Here is a 9,923-nt window from a genome sequence, read left to right as displayed (position 1 = left end):
TCAGGTACTCCTTGTTCCCAAAAACTGCTTCCTCTGTGGAAGCTGTGTTAGTGCAGCGGTCCCCAACCTTTTTTGCGCCACGGACCGGTTTATGTCTGACAGTATTTTCACAGACCGGGGTTTAAGGTGTCGCAGATAATATAACAAATGAAACCAGTACCTGTACCAAAAAAAGTTAGATTTATTCAAAACACATGGGAAAAGACACAGGGAAACAGAGTAAACGATAAAGAAAATAATAACAATAAAAACTGATAAAAAATTTTTTTAAAAAACCCTGAAAACCATAAATTTCACCCCCGAGCCTCAACTCTCGCGGCCCGTTACCAAATGACTCACAAACCAGTACCGGTCCATGGCCCAGGGGTTGGGGACTGTTGTGTTAGTGGGATCCAGGAGATCCCGAAAGCATCCCTTCCCCAACTTCAAAGCCAAACATAATTCTTATTCTTTGGTGTCATCAAACTCCTCCCTTCATCTATTTCAGCCACCTGTCTTGAAAAGACAATTTCTTATCAAATTTTCTGAAACAAAACTAAATATCAGTTAGCGCATGTGTTCTTGTGAATCAAATGTATTATACAAGTATTTCTGAGCCACAGTGTCATCAAAGATCTATGGTGCAACCATACTTGTGACCCTGATGTCCCCTATGTAATCAGCACGTGATCTTCCTAATCAGGAAGGAAGGTTTGTCCTTGACAGCTGGCTCACTGGGCAGCTGGAAATAGTTGGATATGTCACAAAGCCATGACTATATGTAATCACTGGATTATGCAATGTGAGGTTGGAAAGAGAGAGCCAAGCAGAGGAAACATGGAGAAAATCAATTACAGAATACAGACACCTGTTTACAAGAAGAATATTAGGTATTAGTGAGGTTTTAGCAAGTGCTTAATCTATGATTTCTATATTATTACTCCTTAGTATGTCATTTATAAATATAGGTATTTTTCTCCATCTGTTATTGATGGGTCTATCTAGCACAAACCCCTCACTGGAACAATCAGAGACAATTCTTCTACAATTGCAAAAAGCATTGGACACCAGGCAGAACTCTTTGTGTGATCTCGTGCACAAGGGAGAGAACTGTGAAGAGCGCTGCTCCTGACGCTCGAACCCCAGTCACTCTCAGTTAGTTCCCCCGTAGCATTGCTCTTTATTGAGGTTACATAATTATGCATATTTTCATTAACATATGATGTCCTACATAGGCGTACATGTGAACATAGAGTACTGTCTGTGTGTATGTGTAGGTGGGGGGGGGGGGGTTAGGATCGACAGGATTGCATCCTATCACTATGCAATCGATTATATACCTCTAAGAATATATGAGTAGGGATGGGTATTGATAAGGTTTTCACGATTCCGATTCCATTTTCGATTCTGTTTAACGATTCCATTCTTTATCGATTCTCTTATCGATTATTTTTTTTAAAAAGAGGAGAACACACAGGTCAATTAGCTTAGAACTTTGTTTTATATCTTCTCTTTGAACAAGAAAAATTTAGGAGTAACATGGCCTTACAAACCCAACAGTGAGATCTTAAGAGATCCACAGCCTATGGGTCTTCAATGGGGTGTCACAGGGTCCCCGGGGAAAAAAATTGTAAATGTAAAATAATAAAATAAATATTCTTCTGTAGCAATAACAAAGTATAACATAAATTATTCTGTAGCAATTACACAAGAATATCCAGTAATGTCCCTGCCTACAACTAAACACATTCACTTACCGAAAATCGGGGGCATCTGCTGTGGCAAATGGGTTCAAGCCTTTTACCACAAACTTAGTCACTGCTCGGTGACATTCGTCTATCCTGGCCTGAAAGGAGACGCTACCGGTAGACTGCAGCGAGAACTGCCAGTGAGCGCCAGCCAGACTCTGTCTGTCTCTCTCATCTTGGTCACCTAAATGCACAGTAATGGCAGGTTTTGTAATAAGGCAGATCGTGCTAACATAACATGCACTGTTAGTTGATTATTTACCTGCCGTATTAACGGGAGAGGACGTGCAAACGTTACCGCTGCTGCTGGGTTGAGATTCACGAGTCCGGAGCGGAATTAAAAACACAACATTCATTTAAGGTTATCGTGTGTTTTGTGAGCAAATGCTTTTGCATATTCGTAGATTACAAGATGGCGCGGCCACGTCCAGACGCCTTCTTGACCGCTCCGACTATCCACTTTTCTTGTTTTTTACTTATTTTTTGCTCTGGTTTACATCCCAAAATCCTCTAGTCTTATAGCATATGACAGCGGATCACTTGTAAACATCGGTGCCAAGGTTGCACATCTAATCTTGGACACTTTTAAACCCGACCCTTCCTGGCCGCCAGAGATTCTACGCAGCGCGGAGAACAACAAAGGACGGGCCGCTCATCTGAGGCGCAGAACAAAGAAGCGCCGGGGGAAACGCGCTGGTATTGGGAACAGACTGAGACAGCAGGCGCATCGCGCACCACTGCCCAGTATCCTACTGGCCAATGTACAATCCATGGAGAACAAGCTCGATGACCTAAGAACAAGGGTCACCTTCTAACGTGACATGAGGGACTGCAACATTCTGTGCTTCACGGAGACATGGCTGACCCCCACCATGCCGGACCAGGCCGTAACTCCGTCGGATTCATTCTTTGTGCTCCGCGTGGACAGAACGGCAGAGTCGAACAAAACCAAAGGTGGAGGAGTGTGTTTCATGGTAAACAGAAAGCGGTGTGATGCTAGGAGCATTTCTACTCTTTCCAGCAGCTACTCGCCACATCTGGAGTTCCTGAGCATTAAGTGCCGCCCTTTCTATCTGCCCCGTGAGTTCACCTCGGTCATCGCCACGGTGGTCTACATCCCACCCCAAGCGGACACAGGTATGTAGGGATGGGTATCGTTTAGGTTTTATCCGATACCGGTGCCAAATCGGTACTTTTGAAACGGTGCCGGTGCTTAAACGGTGCTCGAACCGGTGCTTAAAGAATGGAGAACACAAAATTGGTCCAAAAACCTCTCATGTTCAGCTGTTTTTCTGTAAAAAGATAACAATGTTAGCCTTTTCTGCAGCTATGGGGCATATATGGTATCACTCTTGGCTGGAAGCAGTGCTTAATCAATGGAAAAAACACAAACTTTGTCCAAAAACCTCTCATGTTTAACTGTTTTCCACTTTTTCTTTGGTCATTTTAGCCTTTTTGGCCAGGGTGAAGGGAGTATCTGCCATCAAACAAGAAGACAGCCGCATGTAGCTATGATGATGTTTGCTAGTTCACCTTACATGCATTAATGTAATAACGTGGTTAGCCTACTCAACGTAAATCACACAAGAACAACATTAAGCTACTCACGCAGAGAAGAACGGCTGCTGCTGCCATCAAATACGGCGCATTTCTCGGCTTTTAAAAAAACGCTATGCGTCGCCAGGTGTTTCATCGGATTCTTGGTGTTACCTCCTTTGACAGTATCACAGTATCAGCTTAAAGCACTTGTTGCAGGCTGCTGAGTTTGCATATTTTGCTGTGAAGTACAGCCAGACTTTTAACCGCTTCGCCTTGGGCATTTTTAATCTGTAGCTCTGCGCTAACAGAACGTACGTACCTGGCCCCGCCTACTATTCTCGGAAACGTAAAACGATTGGCTAAAAGTGTATCACAGCTCAGGAAAAAAAAAAGCACCGAAATAAAGCACCGAAATGTGCGCTGCTTTTCGGTCTGGTTACTACCGTTTATGTCAGAACCGGTGCCATCATGGCACCGGACACCGGTACCCATCCCTACAGGTATGGCTTTGTCCGAATTACATGATGTGCTGAGCTCGCTTCAAAACAAGGACCCGGGCGCAGCCCTCATTGTAGCAGGAGACTTTAATAAAGCGAACCTCAGACAAGTCATGCCAAACTTTTACCAGCATGTCTCGTGTCCAATGAGAGGGGATCGAATTTTGGATCACTGCTACACGCCATACAAGCAGGGCTACAAAGCTGTCTCACACCCGGCTTTTGGGAAGTCTGACCACAACGCCATCTTTCTCATTCCCCAGTATAAACAAAACATATGGAGGGAAGACGTAACCACGAGGGAGGTAAAACGGTGGACTGCCCAATCAGAAGCTACGCTACAGGACGCACTCAACGACGTCGACTGGGACATGTTCAGAGCATGCGCAGTCGACATCAACGAGTTTACGGAAGTAGCAGTATGCTTCGTCAATATGCTAGCGGAGGAGATTATCCCCACTGCGAGAGTCACCACATTCCCAAACCAGAAACTGTGGATGGACAGAACAATCTGCACTGCAGTAAATGCCAGGACCGCCTCCTACAACGCGGGTCTCGCCACTGGCGATATGAGCGCCTACAAAGCGGCCTCATACGGCGTGCGGCGCGCGGTGAGAGATGCCAAACGCCAGTACCGGGAACGTGTGGAGTCCCGCTTCCACCAGGGCAACACACGGAGTATTTGGCACGGACTATGCACCTTTACGGACTACAAAGCCAGGGACACTACGCCGATCAACGCCGACTCTGCATTCACCAACGAGCTGAATCAGTTCTACACCCGTTTCGAGGTTAGCCAGGCGGCTAATGCTATCTACCGCCTGACTACCGAGGACAGTGACGTCATCAGCGAGAGACCGGTGACCAGCATCGCGGAGCATGACGTCCGAGCGGCATTGAGGAGAGTGAACACAAGGAAAGCGGCGGGGCCAGACGGCATCACCGGCCGTCTGCTGCGCTGCTGTGCTGACCAGCTAGCAGGTGTGTTCACTTACATCTTCAACGAGTCCCTGGCGAAGTCTGTGGTCCCCACATGCTTCAAAAGATCCACCATCATCCCTGTGCCCAAGAACAGCAAACCCTCATCCCTGAACGATTACTAGCCAGTTGCACTGACCTCGGTAGTAATGAAGGTGTTTGAGAGGCTGCTGAAGAACATCATCTCCTCCTCCATCCCAGACACCACAGATCCGCTGCAGTTCGCCTACAGATCCAACAGATCCACAGAGGATGCCATCGCCCACGTCCTACACACCACTCTCAGCCACGTGGACAAGAAACAAAGTAACTATGTGCGAATGCTGTTTGTTGATTACAGCTCAGCGTTTAACACAATAGTGCCCTGCAGACTGTTCACAAAGCTCAGGGATCTGGGACTTAACAGCCGTCTGTGTGCATGGGTGTTGGACTTCCTCACTGGCAGAACTCAGGTGGGTAGATGCGTCTCTAACAGCATCACCATCAACACAGGAGCACCTCAGGGATGTGTCCTCTCACCACTGCTCTACTCCCTCTACACTTCAGACTGTGTGGCCACCCATGGCTTCAACACCATTGTGAAGTTTGCTGACGACACAGTGGTGTTGGGTGCCATCTCCAACAACGATGAGGCGGCCTACATGGATGAAGTGAAGAATCTGGCATCATGGTGCCAGGACAACCACCTCCAGCTGAACGTCGGCAAGACCAAGGAGCTGGTGGTGGACTTCAGAAGGGGTCAGCACAGAGACTACAAGACCATTATCATCAATGGAGCTCCAGTGGAGAGGGTGCAGTCCTTCAAGTATCTTGGTGTCCACATCTCCTCAGACCTGACATGGGCTGCCCACATTCAGATCCAGACCAAAAAGGCTAGGCAGTGCCTGTATCACCTACGACAACTGAGGAAGTTCAGGGTCTCTCCAAAGATCCTCAGGATTTTCTATACAGGCGCTGTGGAGAGCATCCTCACACAGAACATGACATCGTGGTTCGGGAACAGCTGTGTGAAGGATCAAAAAGCTCTCCAGAGAGTGATCCATACAGCAGAACGCTGCTGCAGGATTGCTCTCCCCCCGCTTCAGGACACCTACACCAGGAGATGCCGGATTAGAGCAGCGCAGATACTGAAGGACCCGTCCCATCCTGGCAACAAACTGTTCCAACTTCTGCAATCTGGTAGAAGGTTCCGCATCATCCGGGCAAGGACAGAGAGACTCAAGAGGAGCTTCTATCCCCAAGCCATCCGGGCCCTAAACACACACACCCGCCCTCTCACATCATCTATAATTGACTGAGACAGGACTCTTCCAGACACTCTAAACCAAGGAACAATGTACATTCCAAATTCCTTTAATTTTAAATATGTTTACATTGTCTATTCTGTAAAATAGTCCGATGTCTATTCATATTAATGTACAGAATTCACCTGCTTGCTGCTACTACTGCACATTCACCCAATGTATATACTATATATATATATATATATATATATATATATATATATATATATATATATATATAAAAAACACCCAGCACGCCCCTGCGGGCGGTTTATCCTTCAAGCTCGGGTCCTCTACCAGAGGCCTGGGAGCTTGAGGGTCCTGCGCAGTATCTTAGCTGTTCCCAGGACTGCGCTCTTCTGGACAGAGATCTCCGATGTTGTTCCCGGGATCTGCTGGAGCCACTCGCCTAGCTTGGGAGTCACCGCACCTAGTGCTCCGATTACCACGGGGACCACCGTTACCTTCACCCTCCACATCCTCTCGAGCTCTTCTCTGAGCCCTTGGTATTTCTCCAGCTTCTCGTGTTCCTTCTTCCTGATATTGCTGTCATTCGGAACCGCTACATCGATCACTACGGCCGTCTTCTTCTGTTTGTCTACCACCACTATGTCCGGTTGGTTAGCCACCACCATTTTGTCCGTCTGTATCTGGAAGTCCCACAGGATCTTAGCTCGGTCATTCTCCACCACCCTTGGGGGCATCTCCCATTTTGACCTCGGGACTTCTAGGTTATACTCGGCACAGATGTTCCTGTACACTATGCCGGCCACTTGGTTATGGCGTTCCATGTATGCCTTGCCTGCTAGCATCTTGCACCCTGCTGTTATGTGCTGGATTGTTTCTGGGGCATCTTTACACAGCCTGCACCTGGGGTCTTGCCTGGTGTGATAGACCCCAGCCTCTATGGATCTTGTACTCAGAGCTTGTTCTTGTGCTGCCATGATTAGTGCCTCTGTGCTGTCTTTCAGTCCAGCTTTGTCCAGCCACTGGTAGGATTTCTGGATATCAGCCACCTCCTCTATCTGCCGGTGGTACATACCGTGCAGGGGCCTGTCCTTCCATGATGGTTCCTCGTCTCCCTCCTCTTTCTTGGGTTTCTGCTGCCTGAGGTATTCACTGAGCACTCGGTCAGTTGGGGCCATCTTCCCAATGTATTCTATATATACATTGATATATATATATATATATATATATATATATATATATATATATATATATATAAAATGTTCTTCCTCTACCCCCCCCTCCATTTTTGCACATGTCGAGGAGCGTGTCAGGCTACATTTCATTGTGTGTTATACTTGTATAACTATGCATGTGACAAATAAAGAACCTTGAACCTAGTGTTTCCTCCCTTAAATGAAGTATCTACTTTGCAAGTATTGCAAGTTGCCCTGTTATCATCCGTTCTCGTAAAGTATGACCAAACTTTTTAGCGTTTGAGCCGCTTAGTTTCCTACCAGGTAAATGACACTCCGCAACGTGGTGACGTCATTCGGGACGACTGGAATCGATAAGGGAATTGTTTGTGAAAATGGCAAACAATTCCAAGGAATTGAAACAGTAGGAACCGGTTCTCAACAAGAACCGGTTTTCGATACCCATCCCTATATATGAGTATATATTTCTAAGCATAAATGACAATCCAACCATATAACCTAACAGTTATTGTTACACCATTAACAGTTATCACTACTACTACATTACTGCTAAAAATAAATCATAATCATAGTCATAATAATATTTATGAATGACATACTAAAGAGCAATAATGCCATATAAATAATGAATTAAGCACTTACTGATACCTTAATAACACTTGATAGTGTAACAGCATTTGAAAATGTTACCTATTAGTTTAGCAGCGGCCAAAGGGGAGGAGTGCCAGCAAAAGTTCACAGTAGCTTATTAATCAACCTTTAAAAAAATGTCAGAGAAATTATGTCACCTATCATTGGTGCCAAAATACTGACTTAAGCACAGCATGTACTGTAATCAGTATTCAGTTTCATGTAAGTTTCATCATACAGGACATGTACAGCTGATTTAAGATCAAAGATTTTGGAGACTTAAATTATTGAGCTACTTCTCATCATCATTCCTGCAGTGAGGGTGACAGTCAAATTCGTCTTCAAGTGTTTGTAAGTTTGTCTTGTACTAACTTTTCTAGTCATCCAGCGTAAGTAAGATTACAGCTCTTACTTGCTGGCACTTATTCATACTGATTTTATTTTTAAAGCTTTTTAAATTTCCGTCAATTTATATCTTTTTCATCTACATTAGCCTCAGTTTTGTTATTTATGTGGTAGTAGGTGTCAGGATGTCACATTAGTAAATGCCATGAGAACCTTCACAGACAAATGCCATGAATGTTTTTTGCCATGTTTGAGAGGGATACTGTTTTTTTAATTCATACAATCTGACATAATTTTGTGGTTTTACATCAAATCATCTGTCTTGCAATAACTGCTATTAACAAAGCACTTAATTATATTAGGAATTATATTTCAAAATTGGATATCGGAAGTAAGCAGCATGGTACAGAGATATGATATCATACAGAAGACAAAGACAATAATAATAATAATAATAATAATAATAATAATAATAATAATAACAATAATAATATAGTTTCTGTTGCCCATATCAGAATGTACATTTTCATGCAGTTATTTTTTTAGTTTACTTGACAAAAACAACATTTATTTCAACAACTAGAAGTATAAAAATCCTAAGGTAGCAAGATGCCAAAAACAAAACAAAACAAAACAAAAACATGCGGAGCACAACAAACTTTCCTCAAATAAATGTGTTATGTATTCGCTTTTGTCTGAAATTGTATTTTTCTCACAATATTGTCCACAACAACAAATGATCAGGGACAATACAGGCAGGAAAAAAACACACACAAAAGATCTAGATCCAAACATTTGCCTGCACCCGTGTTATTTACTAGCCAACATAACACTATGCTAGATTTATGTCTTTTTTAATATTTTTTGTGAAAAAAAGAAAAAAACTTCTTTACCAAAAGACTTTAGGAACCAGAGAGGTCTTATTTGAGCTGAAGTCAGGGTATATTCACTACTGATGTCAATGTTATGCTTACAGAACAATTCGAAAACTGCCACTAAAAATACTCAAAACTTAAAAATACAAACACATTGTGTTTATATTTTTAAGTTTGGAGTATTTTTAGTTGGGGGGGGGGGGTCTATGAGTGCACATATATCTTTGTCTTTCTGTGTGTCACTAGTGGGTGGGTGAGAGTGAGTGAACAAGTGGTGTGTGTGTGTGTGTGTGTGTGTGTGTGTGTGTGTGTGTGTGTGTGTGTGTGTGTGTCCCGGTGGGATATGGTCGCCTCTTTCCAGTGGACGCCTCTGCCCCTCCCTTAGCCTGGACCTTCCCCTTGTCAGGGGAGGTGCTGACGGATGCTGGGTGCCAGGTGGATCCTGGGTGCCAGGGGCCCTGGGACCCTGCTCTCAACTCGTACCTGGGTGGCTTTCCTCTAGTTGCCTGTTGCCTCTGGTACTCTTTGCATGGGCACCCCATCTGCAGCCTCTCTCCTTCTCCTGCAGGGATGAGCGTGTGGATGTTGCCGAGATGTGTGGCTTATGACATAGTATGACATTGTCATGCTACTCCACATATAATGTAATATATGAAATAACACAAAAAGAAAGAAAAAGATAAAAGATTCACATGAACAAGAGGAGCCTATAGAGATTCTTTGTAGCTGTTCTTGCAAAAGCAAAATGTGTTCGGCTTATGGACAGGTTTAGGTGCTGGCTGTTTTTAGTTTTCACTCAAGAAAAAAGCAGATATGATTTGCCCCCAAATCAAATTGATGTATCTGGCTTGTGGGGCTTAGATTATATAGGGCTGTGCAAAAGTCA

The sequence above is a fragment of the Rhamphochromis longiceps genome, linkage group LG23, assembly GCF_057381845.1.
Source record: "Rhamphochromis longiceps isolate RC_006_pf linkage group LG23, R_longiceps_female_GT1.1, whole genome shotgun sequence".
Lineage (NCBI taxonomy): Eukaryota > Metazoa > Chordata > Actinopteri > Cichliformes > Cichlidae > Rhamphochromis > Rhamphochromis longiceps.
Note: the sequence above shows the minus strand (reverse complement) of the source record.